Here is a 13,841-nt window from a genome sequence, read left to right as displayed (position 1 = left end):
CTTGTCTAAAATTGTGTTTTTGCAGTGAGATTCATGTTCAAAACAATCTAACAGAAGTGGCAGAAAAACAAAACTACTTCAGCATACAAATGGCCCAAAGAATATGGTCTGAAATCAGACAAAAAGCATGACAGCTCGGTGCTTGCAGTTGCATACAACAAGAACACAAAAATGAAAAAAAATGGTCAAACTGAACTATGTGTCGTTCAAAGGAAAAATGGTTTGCCTCAAGGAAAAAGACTTGAGAGACATCACATAACTGTACAAGCTCACAAGAACTATTGGTTGTAATCATGAGTACGACTAGACTGAAATGATAAATAATGTGCATCACAGTACTATTCAAGCACTAAAAAGTACCTCTCACTAGCTTGTCACCAAATAAACAAAGTAGGTTGTAACAAAATTGCAGATTAATTAAAAAAATAGTTCAATCAATAGTATATATGTGACTTGTCACACCTGACATTAAACTAGTGATTTCCATCACTATCCTTTTCAGGCATTAAAAATAGTTCAAAGCACCTAGCCCCACATAGAAGTAAGAGGCTCATTCACAAGCTAGTTAAAAGCTTTTCATTCTTTTGTTTTTCTCAAAAGAAAATTCATAGTATGACAACAGTATTCACAGCAGGCAGTTTTAAATCACGCAAGGGCATTCTCCAGGTGTGTTCACGAAATACATTGTAATTTTAAACAGAGACAATTTTCAGTTCACGCGTGAAGATGATTTTACTGACCAAGTTTCTCCCCATATATTTCATAACCCTGCAGGTGAAAATGGGAATACCAGCACAGAATGATTGTCAGTGAAAATTTAATACATGTACCAACACTTCAAACTACATCACTCATCATAACACAGAAACTGTGACTCCAGAGTGGATTTAAATGAAAATCAAAAAGTGGAAAAACTCATACTCTGATAATTGACATTGTTGTCCAAGTGTTTCAAACTACATCACTCATCATAACTTGAACAGAAGCTGTGACTTGGATTTAAATGAAAATCAAAACGCGGAAAAACTCATACTCTGATAATTGTTGTCCAAGTGTTTCAAACTACATCACTCATCATAAAACAGAAGCTGTGACTTGGATTTAAATGAAAATCAAAACGCGGAAAAACTCATACTCTGATAATTGTTGTCCAAGTGTTTCAAACTACATCACTCATCATAAAACAGAAGCTGTGACTTGGATTTAAATGAAAATCAAAACGCGGAAAAACTCATACTCTGATAATTGTTGTCCAAGTGTTTCAAACTACATCACTCATCATAAAACAGAAGCTGTGACTTGGATTTAAATGAAAATCAAAACGCGGAAAAACTCATACTCTGATAATTGTTGTCCAAGTGTTTCAAACTACATCACTCATCATAAAACAGAAGCTGTGACTTGGATTTAAATGAAAATCAAAACGCGGAAAAACTCATACTCTGATAATTGTTGTCCAAGTGTTTCAAACTACATCACTCATCATAAAACAGAAGCTGTGACTTGGATTTAAATGAAAATCAAAACGCGGAAAAACTCATACTCTAATAATTGTTGTCTAAGTGTTTGTGTGGTTAAAAAAACACAAATGTACCTGATCATGAATGAATTCAGAGCAACCCATATGTTTATTAACCATTCACTGCCACTGGTCCATACCCATACTCTTCAGTTTCAAAAAGGAGATGGGTATTGAAGAGGCAGTGCTACTGTTAGTGATTCAAAGTACCAACACTTCAAACTACATCACTCATCATAACACAGAAACTGTGACTCCAGAGTGGATTTAAATGAAAATCAAAAAGTGGAAAAACTCATACTCTGATAATTGACATTGTTGTCCAAGTGTTTCAAACTACATCACTCATCATAACTTGAACAGAAGCTGTGACTTGGATTTAAATGAAAATCAAAACGCGGAAAAACTCATACTCTGATAATTGTTGTCCAAGTGTTTCAAACTACATCACTCATCATAAAACAGAAGCTGTGACTTGGATTTAAATGAAAATCAAAACGCGGAAAAACTCATACTCTGATAATTGTTGTCCAAGTGTTTCAAACTACATCACTCATCATAAAACAGAAGCTGTGACTTGGATTTAAATGAAAATCAAAACGCGGAAAAACTCATACTCTGATAATTGTTGTCCAAGTGTTTCAAACTACATCACTCATCATAAAACAGAAGCTGTGACTTGGATTTAAATGAAAATCAAAACGCGGAAAAACTCATACTCTGATAATTGTTGTCCAAGTGTTTCAAACTACATCACTCATCATAAAACAGAAGCTGTGACTTGGATTTAAATGAAAATCAAAACGCGGAAAAACTCATACTCTGATAATTGTTGTCCAAGTGTTTCAAACTACATCACTCATCATAAAACAGAAGCTGTGACTTGGATTTAAATGAAAATCAAAACGCGGAAAAACTCATACTCTAATAATTGTTGTCTAAGTGTTTGTGTGGTTAAAAAAACCCAAATGTACCTGATCATGAATGAAATCAGAGCAACCCATATGTTTATTAACCATTCACTGCCACTGGTCCATACCCATACTCTTCAGTTTCAAAAAGGAGATGGGTATTGAAGAGGCAGTGCTACTGTTAGTGATTCAAAGTGCCATACATCCCATCCTAGTGCTGTGAAATGGGGATATATTCAATATTTCATGGAAGCTAACTAATATTTGCATGTATGCATGCAAACATACTGTGACAGTACTAATACAGTAAAAGCATTATTGAGGGTGAACAGCCTGCTTTGCTTGGTTTCAGTGAGGAGTAACAATACTAACAATAACAATATGAATAATAACATGCCTATGTTGTGAAATGTAAGTACTTGCCTGCCCACCCCTCCTTCCCCCTCACCCCCCCGGACACTGGCAAAATCCCAGCAGAATGTCCCCATCTTCGCTGACGATTATGCACAGTTTATATGAGGAAGTGTGCAGGTAGGTTGTCTGCCTCTGTGTCGGTTTTACCTCCGCGGTGTAGACGAAAAACTTTTCCACTTCTGCACATGTATACCTCAAGTTGAGCACATGGCCATAAAAAAGGCGATATATCTTCAAAGGATTTGTAAGTTTTCGCCTTCTTCTGGTCGAAATCGTTCTTTTTCTCAATCAGATAGTTCAGGATGTCAACAACACCGATCCTGGGTGCGTTTGATGGGTCACTTTTTTCTTCGGATGTAAAAGGATCGCGTGGTGGAAATCCGATCTGTCGAAGTTTTTCGGAAAGTTTTTCTTGCACGTCCTGTCTTGTAAAATCCGGATCGATCGGTAGTTCCAACTGTTGTGCAGTTTTTACAAGTTGCAGCAGACCATCTCGTCTGTATAGTGTATCCAGTAACAGTATCGACAGCGAGTTTGCCCGTACCCGCCAAGGGGAGTAACTCGAAATGACTCAGCGCGCGGTCAGCTGTAAAAGGCCCTATTTTGATTAATTCATTAAGAAGGTTGCTGAAAATAACCTATAACTAGCCCTCGAGATTTGAAAAAAATATAACAAATAGTGAGTGAGTCAGGGATCGCGCTAGCTTTTTAAAAAAAACGCGTAAGTCATACGCAACGAAACGAAAAAAACGCGTCACGGACCAATATTTTTGCGTACTACGAAAACACGTACAGACACAAACAAAACACGCACGAAAGACTTAAAGACACTCCTTACCTAAATACGGCGAGTTTTCCTGTCGAACTCCGCGCACGCCTGTCGAATAACACCCCTGCTGTCTCCAACCTTCGGGCCTTGCGAGTTTGTTTCCCGCTCTAATACGACTAGACACACTTTCCGCCTTTTGGAAGCGCGAGATGGGAGAGCAGCTAATGTCTGTTTCATTATCCGACAAGACATTATCTGGTAATACCCTCGTTACGTTCGTTTGCGATACTTCGATGCAAAAAGAAACGGACTTTAGTTTTGACGCGCAGATTTCATGTGTGTCGTCACTTCTCGAGCCCTATAGTCAGTTTCAGGATCGGGTGATTATTAAGTCAGAGCAAAAGCGCTGCGTGAAGACAAGAAAAAGTTACAATATTTTTGCGTATGGCTTACGCGGCGCGGCGAAAAAAACGCGTCAGCGACTTTTAAAATGCGTCAAATACGCAAAAATCGTGCGTAAACGCGATCCCTTAGTCTTTTTTTTTGGTGGAAGTTGATAATTTCACTTATTTTCACTCTGTTTTTGATAAGCTTCTTCAGTTTCCTGGTGTGCTTCAAATAACCAGAAACAGCTAAATCTAAAGCATATTTGAATTTGTCTGACTTGCACACTAAGTTGTATCATGTTATTTTGAAGTATAGGGGGCTTTTTACAGTGATTCGTGAAGGCCGCTTCACTGACTGGTCCATATTAATTTTTTTGTGATTTTTCTGTATTTAATTTTTGCTGAATGTTTATCAAAGCTATTTCACTCTAATTAGGCCTAACGGTTAAACTAAGAGAGAAGGACTACCAACCACAAAATGAAACTTCTTCGCAAGAAAACAAGCTAGTTATCAGCAATAAACAAAAAGTGGTCCATATTAGGGGCCCTTCCCCTACTCACGTGTCCAGCAAAACTTTGGCGAGTTCAGTATCCCCTTTGTACTTGGTTCTCAATTTGAAGCGATGGGCCTCTGACGAAAACAATCTTTCTTTCAGCGCGACCCAGCGCTGGTGCTGTGTGGTGATGAAGAAAAGGAGTCCACTTTCTCTTCTCAGCAGATTTAGTGGCCTTGACAGCTTTAGACGGGTTTACTTCTATCTTTTTTGCCATTGTAGGCTACGCAACCGCGCTTTGACTGTCTCCGACGCCATCTTTGGTTTACGAAACGTCACGAAGTGACGTCAACGGTCTAAAAATAGCCCAAGTCCTGGAGAACTGTTGCTAAACAATGCAATAAAGAATTAATTATTTCTCGTAATTGGTAAGGACTTCAAACCTAAAACTTTGCAGGAAGCTTAATTTATACATCCCCGCAACGATGGGAAAAGCCCTGGAAGTAATTAAACTAATTAGATAGGACTATATGTCAGCCTTTCCAGACAAAAATCCTTTTTATACATTCTGTAATTAAAACACAAGCTGTTGGCATTCACGTCAGTAGCGCGTTGAAACACACTTAGCGCGTTGAAACAAATGTTGACGTTTTGCCGACAGCCGACGCCAAACGACATTCCTGTAGTTTGTAAAATCTACATTGTTTTGGTGTTAGCAAAGACATTTTAGAAAATGTACAAATCTCTCGTGGTTTCTTAATATGGCAATTTAACCGATAAAAAGCAAAAGCAGATTAGCATGAGTCGTTGGCCTGGCAGGCAAAATCATCAGAAGGAATCAGTTACCTCTGTCGGGCAAGTAACACCATCGCTCTGTAAAAGAAACCTTAGGCCAAAAAAAAAATAGGTGTGGTTACGGTAACATAGCCAAACAAAAAATAGGATAGGAAGGTAGGCAATCAATTTTTTATTTTTTTATTTTTTTTCTAATGTGTACAAATTAAACCCACTTGACAGGGAAATAAGTGTGCGACTCGAGCGCTTTCGCTTTCATTGCGTTTTCTGCACTCGTTTTCTTGTTTTTTGGTGTTTTTTTGACAAATGTAATAAAAAGTTATAGGGTCGGCCCCTAAAAATAGGGTAGGTCGGGTTACTGTAACCACACCTTTTTTTTTTTAGGCCTGACAACATGTCATTCTGAGCGACCAATCCCATCCTCTTCCTTCTAAGTTTGAAGCGCTTCCGTCAGACCGGCGACTCAGCTTTTAAAAACTCCTTTATTCCTACAGCAATAACCATTTTAAATGCTGATGTAAATTTTAATCTTCCAATTCTACACTTGAACTGTTCCGGCTGTGTGTGTGTGTGTGTGTGTGTGTGTGTGTGTGTGTGTGTGTGTGTGTGTGTGTGTGTGTGTGTGTGTGTGTGTGTGTGTGTGTGTGTGTGTGTGTATGTGTGTGTGTGTGTGTTTGGAATTCATGTTTATCTGTGCGGACGCATATATGTTCTTTTGGATCAAAACTCTAGGTTTTTAGTAATAAGATATGAATTGATAAGCAACAAGAAAACAGAAATAAGAAATAAACAATAACAAGTTTAGTTTGTGTGTCTGTCTCTCTGCCTCTTTGTCCGTGTGTCTGTCTGTCTGTTTATATGAATGTTTGTCGGTTCATTCGATCTCTTTGCGTGCACATGTGCCGTAGTCCGCGTTTTCGGTTCTCTAACTATTAATTTCAACTAGTGATACACGTGCTACGCACGGGATTTTCTTCTTTATAAATTACAGAATTAATTATGAATAAGCAACAAAAACGTGTTAAATGTTTAATGGCATCATACAAAACAAAATGCCATAAATTTATTGAGAGAAAATAGTGTGCACCGTACAATGACAGTTTTACACATCAGCAAATAGGAAAAAGTAACAGTTGGTACTGTGAACAATAAAACGCCTATCAAATTTTCATATAATTGGGAAAGGATAAAACAGCGTTAATGTGTGCCCTTTTATGAGATTTCAGTCAATGTGGACAGTCTGAGAATTCAGTCAATGTGACAAAATGATTTTGTCACGCTTCAATTAAGATGCATGCTAGTTAAAATGTATAAAAACAATATGTAACACCAATTATATAATTGGGAAAGAAATCTTGTCGCAGTTCGCCGACAGCTCGAGTCACCCACAATGAAATGTTCGTACGATCGACTGCACTTATATTAGCGGCTACATTGACATAAGTGAAGTACATAAATGTGCAAACAAATTTGCCCATAGAACAATATTTTTACACATCACCATACATGTCTTGAGCTGTCTTGAGACAGGAAAAAAACAACCAGCGTTAAATGGAACAAAATGTTTACACTTTGGCAAACATGTGAATAAAAAGTAGTTAAAATGTGAAGTTGGTTCTGCGAACAACAAAATGTTTACATTTGCATTGTGCACAGAGAAGCAAAATGTTTACAGATCACCATGCATATGTATAGAGAAAAACACACTCACACAACGCTAAATGTACAAATGAACTGTGTGCACATCGTCATGCTTACAATTGGGAGCTGGAGAAAAAGACAGCACTAATGATCGCAATGAAGAACACTATCATAGGTGCACATCAGTACACGCGTACTTGCAAAAAGTACAGCAAAAGTACAGTTTGTTCACACACACACACACACACACACACACACACACACACACACACACACAGTAGCAAACTCAAAGGGATTGATAAAATGCAATCATGTGCAAAATGAACAAAATATCAATCAATCAATCAATCAATGACGCTTATATCGCGCATATTCCGTGGGTACAGTTCTAGGCGCTCTGCAGTGATGCCGTGTGAGATGAAATTTTATACGGCCAGTAGATTGCAGCCAATGCGGCGCATATTTACCTTTCACGGCCTATTATTCCAAGTCACACGGGTATAGGTAGACAATTATTAACTGTGCCTAAGCAATTTTGCCAGGAAAGACCCTTTTGTCAATCGTGGGATCTTTAACGTGCACACCCAATGTAGTGTACACGGGGGGAGGGTTCGGACACCGAAGAGAGTCTGCACACAAAGTTGACTCTGAAATAAATTTCCGCCGAACCTGGGATCGAACTCACGCTGACAGCGGCCAACTGAATACAAATCCAGCGCGCTACCAACTGAGCTATATGAATGTATATGTAACAACTAAAACCACACACAACACACTGAACTAAAGTTGCAAAGGTGTGTACAAAGAGAATAAAAACAAATGTATCGATTGGAGATTGGATTTTCCTTATTTGAGTCATGTGACGTCAGAGGCCGACAAAACTTTATAATTTGGCTTTTCAGGTTGACCGAAACTTCAAAGGAACTAAAATAAAAAAAAAGTCATGTGTTTGATTGCATGTGTGTGTGCTGTTCAATGTCAAAACAACAACAAAGTGAGTACATGACGTGTGTTTTGTAGTTCCTTTGAAGTTTCGGTCAACCTGAAACGCCCAAATATGAAGCTTATGTGTTTGAGTGCATACATGTGGATTGCATGCATGTGTGTGTGTGCTCGTTCAATCGTCAAAACAACAACAAAGTCATAAGTACCTGAAAGGAATTCGATCGATACATAAATGTTATTTGCGTGTTTGACCAAAATATGACATTTTACACAGATCTCGACAGTCATTGTTCACCTCGACCGCTAGCGCGGTCTCGGAGAACAATGACCGTCTCGATCTGTGTAAAATGTCATATTTTGGTCAAACACGCAAATAACGTATAATATTTACACATCACCAACTTAGGTTTGAAATGATCTGAATGCAAACATAGTTGCACATCCAGTCACTCTGTCAGGCAAGTACCCTAACTTTGACAACAAAAGCTATCTTTCCAGACCATCATCAACCAATTTTCAGATGCAGAACACATGTAATGAGCGCTTTTGCTGCTAGCCCTGCTTACCTCCCCTGGCGCGAGCGCTAGAGGACACGGGGGGGGGGGGGGGGGGGGAATCGCTTCTTTGCGATGTGTAAATCGGTACTTTTCTATTTTATTCTGCAGCTTAGGTAATTGCGCATAGTCTTCATTGTTTTTTTTTAAATGTGTGGTGTCGAGATATGTCCGAATCATATGCTACCCATCTTTTACACATGGCGCAGTTACCTAAGCTGCAGAAATTAAATAGAAAAATACCGATTTACACACCAAAAAGAAGCAATTTTTAACCCGTGTCCTCTAGCGTTCGCGCCAGGTAGGTAAGACGCTTCTCTCCCTTGGGCCCAGGGAGGTGACCAATGCTAGCAGCAAAACCGCTTATTGTAAAAAGTACATCAATAGTTTGTTCACACACTGTAGCAGCTAAATTGGGTGTGGGTTGTGGATCATGGTGTTAGGAAAATAGCAAATAGGAATGAAAAAGTAACCCATTGGTAAATATACAGTGGGTTCTGTCGTTAAATGATGCCCTTTTATGAGATTTCAGTCAATGTGGACAGTGTGAGAATTCAATCAATGTGACAAAATGATTTTGTCACGCTTCAATTAAGAAGCATGTTAGTTAAAATGTGTAAAAACAATATGTAACACCAATTATAGAATTGGGAAAGAAATCTTGTCGCAGTTCGCGTCACCCACAATGAAGAGTGGACAAAGTTGTCGATACCTGATCACTAACTGCAGCGGAAGAGAGTGGACATCCCCCGATCTGTCGCCTTGTCTGCGGAAGCGAATGGCGTCTTCCTATGTGAAGAAAATGAGGAAAAAGAATATATAGATTGTACACAGGTGTATGGGTAAAATTGAACTTGAGCGTGTTAAATTCATAGCTCATAATTCAATCAATCAATCAATGAGGCTTATATCGCGCATATTCCGTGGGTACAGTTCTAGGCGCTCTGCAGTGATGCCGTGTGAGATGAAATTTTTGTACGGCCAGTAGACTGCAGCCATTTCGGCGCATATTTACTTTTCACGGCCTATTATTCCAAGTCACACGGGTATAGGTAGACAATTATTAACTGTGCCTAAGCAATTTTTGCCAGGAAAGACCCTTTTGTCAATCGTGGGATCTTAAACGTGCACACCCAATGTAGTGTACACGGGGGGGTTCTGACATCAAAGAGAGTCTGCACACAAAGTTGACTGTGAAATAAATTTCCGCCGAACCTGGGATCGAACTCACGCTGACAGCGGCCGACTGAATACAAATCCAGCGCGCTACCAACTGAGCTATGTCTCCAAATTTGCAGAACGTGCACTTGCAATCACCCAAATAAATTAACAAGAAGAGCAAACGCTCGATCGAGTCACTTTCGCAGTTCTGAATATTATATGAGGCATCAGATGGACAGGAAGAAATTGCTATTCACAACACAATGAGTCACGTTCACATAAAATTTGAGCCCGGTCACTTTTATAGTTTCCGAGAAAAGCCCAACGTTAAGTTGTGTGTTGCCGAACAGAAAAGGCTAGTTATCTCCCTTGTTTTTCTGATAACGTTCGTAAAAGGCTACAGATGTAAATACTTTGATGTAAAGAATAATCCTACAAAGTTTCAATCACATCCGATGAACTTTGTCAAAGATATAAAATGTCTAATTTTTCCTTTGACGCTGACCTGTGACCTTGAAAAAGGTCAAAGGTCAACGAAACCATCGTTAAAGTGTAGAGGTCATTGGAGGTCACGACTAAACAAAATATGAGCCCGATCGCTTTGATAGTTTCCGAGAAAAGATATAAAATGTCTAATTTTTCCTTTGACGCTGACCTGTGACCTTGAAAAAGGTCAAAGGTCAACGAAACCATCGTTAAAGTGTAGAGGTCATTGGAGGTCACGACTAAACAAAATATGAGCCCGATCGCTTTGATAGTTTCCGAGAAAAGTCCAACGTTAAGGTGGTGTCTACGGACGGCCGGACGGCCGGCCGGACAGCCTAACACTGACCGATTACATAGAGTCACTTTTTCTCAAGTGACTCAAAAATGCTGACATTTGTTGAACCTGCATTTGCTATCAATTCATTGGTACTTAGTCGCTATGGTGAAAATGTGAAAGAACAAACTAAAACCATACTCAGAACATTTGTGAAACAAAATACTTTTCCAACTCAAGGGAAGTAATCAAAATCACACTCACTAAACCCAGAACGTGCACATGCAATCACCCAAATAAATTAAAAATGTTGAACTTTTTAGAACCTGCATTTGCTATGACCCAAATTAATAAAAAATGCTGAAGTTTGGAGCACAATCATTCGTCAATTAATTGGGATTTACCTGTCAAGGGTGCACAAAGTTGTCGATGCCAGATCACTAACTGCAGCGGAAGAGAGTGGACATCCCCCGATCTGTCCCCTTGTCTGGGCAAGCGAATGGCGTCTTCCTATGTGAAGAAAATGAGGAAAAAGAATATATAGATTGTACACAGGTGTATGGGTAAAATTGAACTTGAGCGTGTTAAATTCATAGCTCATAATTCAATCAATCAATCAATGAGGCTTATATCGCGCATATTCCGTGGGTACAGTTCTAGGCGCTCTGCAGTGATGCCGTGTGAGATGAAATTTTATACGGCCAGTAGATTGCAGCCATTTCGGCGCATATTTACCTTTCACGGCTAGTGGTAAGGCGTCCGCCCCGTGATCGGGAGGTCGTGGGTTCGAACCTCGGCCGGGTCATACCTAAGACTTTAAAATTGGCAATCTAGTGGCTGCTCCGCCTGGCGTCTGGCATTATGGGGTTAGTGCTAGGACTGGTTGGTCCGGTGTCAGAATAATGTGACTGGGTGAGACATGAAGCCTGTTCTGCGACCTCTGTCTTGTGTGTGGCGCATGTTAAATGTCAAAGCAGCACCGTCCTGATATGGCCCTTCGTGGTCAGCAAACAAACAAACAAGCAAACCTTTCACGGCCTATTATTCCAAGTCACACGGGTATAGGTAGACAATTATTAACTGTGTCTTAGCAATTTTTGCCAGGAAAGACCCTTTTGTCAATCGTGGGATCTTTAACGTGCACACCCAATGTAGTGTACACAGGGGGGGGGGGGGGGGGGGGAGGGTTCTGACACCGAAGAGAGTCTGCCCACAAAGTTGACTCTGTGAAATAAATTTCCGCCGAACCTGGGATCGAACTCACGCTGACAGCGGCCAACTGAATACAAATCCAGCGCGCTACCAACTGAGCTATGTCTCCAAATTTGCAGAACGTGCACTTGCAATCACCCAAATAAATTAAAAATGCTGAAATTTGTAGAATCTGCATTTGCTATCAATTCATTGGGATTTACCTGTCAAGTGTGGACAAAGTTGTTGATGTCTGGTCGATGCCTGAAAACCAACAGCAGCGGAAGAGAGTGGACATCCCCCTATCTGTCGCCTTGTCTGCGGAAGAGAATGACGTCTTCCTATGTGAAGAAAATGAGGAAAAAGAATATATAGATTGTACACAGGTGTATGGGTAAATTTAAACTTTAGCGTGTTAATCTGAAAAAAATATTTGTTTTGGCAGGAATGACGTTTGCATGATTACGTCTACATGAACAACATTTTCTCTTTATGCGTTTGCTCATTGGTGTAAAAATCCAGCCCCCCCCCCCCCCCCCAAAGCATTAAAGGTAAAAGCCATCGTAAAGATACGAAATGGAAATCTAAAACGTCTAAAATATATAAAGATTCAAACGCATATTGCAACTAAATGACAACAGAAAATATACATGGTCCAAACACACACACACACACAATCGAGTGCACGCATCCATGCATATAAAGTCATGTACACACACACACCCAATAAAGGTACGTCCCATGGCACGTGTGTGTGCTGTTTTCAGGTAATAGCACCGCCCTCCCTCCCCCCTCATGTATGATTTTTACAAAATGGAAATCTTTCCTTGAAATCCCCCCCCCCCCCACCCCCTCATGTATTGCCTAATTTAATTTTGCAGAGTTCCCATTTTAGTTGATCATCTATTTCGGTGTTTTCATTAGCATAGTCTGTTAATAGTTTATTCATTGAGTCTACAAAAGTTTTATCGTGTAACAAACTGTCATTAAATTTCCAATATGAGGGTCCCCTCTTGATTTGAGACATGTTATAGGAGAGGGAAACGAGTCTGTGGTCAGATTGTGCAACCGAGTGAATTTCACATTCTGTTACCCTATTTAATACTGATTCTGTGGCAAAAATATAATCCAGTCTGCGGGCGATAAAAGGATTTTTCCTTGACCATGTATATTCTTTTTCTCCATGGTGAAATAATCGCCACACGTCTATTAACTCATTCTGAGCCATACAATCACGGAATGTGTCAATATCTTTTTCGTTGTGATTTTCACCACTAATAATATCTGAATCATTGTCCATCACACAATTAAAATCCCCACACACCACACTATAGACATTTTCCGGTTTACTGACCTGGTTTCTTAGCTGTTCAAAAAAGCGCTGTTTGTTCTTATGTACTGTTGGTGCATATACGTTCCAAATATACATATCGTTATCATTAAACACAACGTGAATACCAATAATCCTTTGGCTTTTGTAAATACACTGAATTTCGCCTGCAAAGCCCTTCTTTATGAGTATCATCTGTCCCATACTGTGACTAGTTTCCCCTGTATAATACAGTGCCCCTCCCCATTCTCTTTCCCACGCTGCTGCATCGTGTTCTAAGATATACGTTTCCTGAATACATATTACATCAAAATCTTTTTTCCTTAAATCACGGAAAAATGTTCTTCTTTTGATGCTGTTTCTTAATCCATGGATATTAACACTTGCTATTTTAATAGTTCCCATTTTAGCAAGAAATTATCATTGCTTAAATCGCTTTAAGAAGAAATCGAAGTCCATAGGGCGTGCCAACGATCCGTTACCAGAAGACCAACCTATCATCCCCTAGCCCCTCAAGTGATCACAGCCTCAGAGGATGTTGATGATGGGAGGTTCTGGGTGCCTGGAGTGTTCACCGTCAAGCTGTCGGCGTGGTCCTCGATGCGCGCTGTAGAGCCAGTTGATGCGACAGCAGATTGACAGCTGCCTCGAGCAAGCGGTCCGCAAGTGGCAACATTCGCTTTCGGTCTGACTAAAGACTGCGCGACCGCACGCGACTGCACGCAACCTTGCACTACCTTGCACTACCTTGCGGGGCCTCAAACTAAATCATGTACGTGTAATATTTTTTATATATCCAGTATCTGTACAACATTATCATACTTTGTACCGAGTTTTAAGTCAGAGAAACAAAACACACGGCTAGGTTCGTCTGGGGTGCGGTCGCGTAGTGTTTAGTCAAACCGTTCGTTTAACAGCCAATGGGGAGGTCTTCCGGTCGCCTCGTCTGCTAGAACATGTCGCGCCAGAAT

This window comes from Littorina saxatilis, linkage group LG5 (assembly GCF_037325665.1).
Source record: "Littorina saxatilis isolate snail1 linkage group LG5, US_GU_Lsax_2.0, whole genome shotgun sequence".
Taxonomy (NCBI): domain Eukaryota; kingdom Metazoa; phylum Mollusca; class Gastropoda; order Littorinimorpha; family Littorinidae; genus Littorina; species Littorina saxatilis.
Note: the sequence above shows the minus strand (reverse complement) of the source record.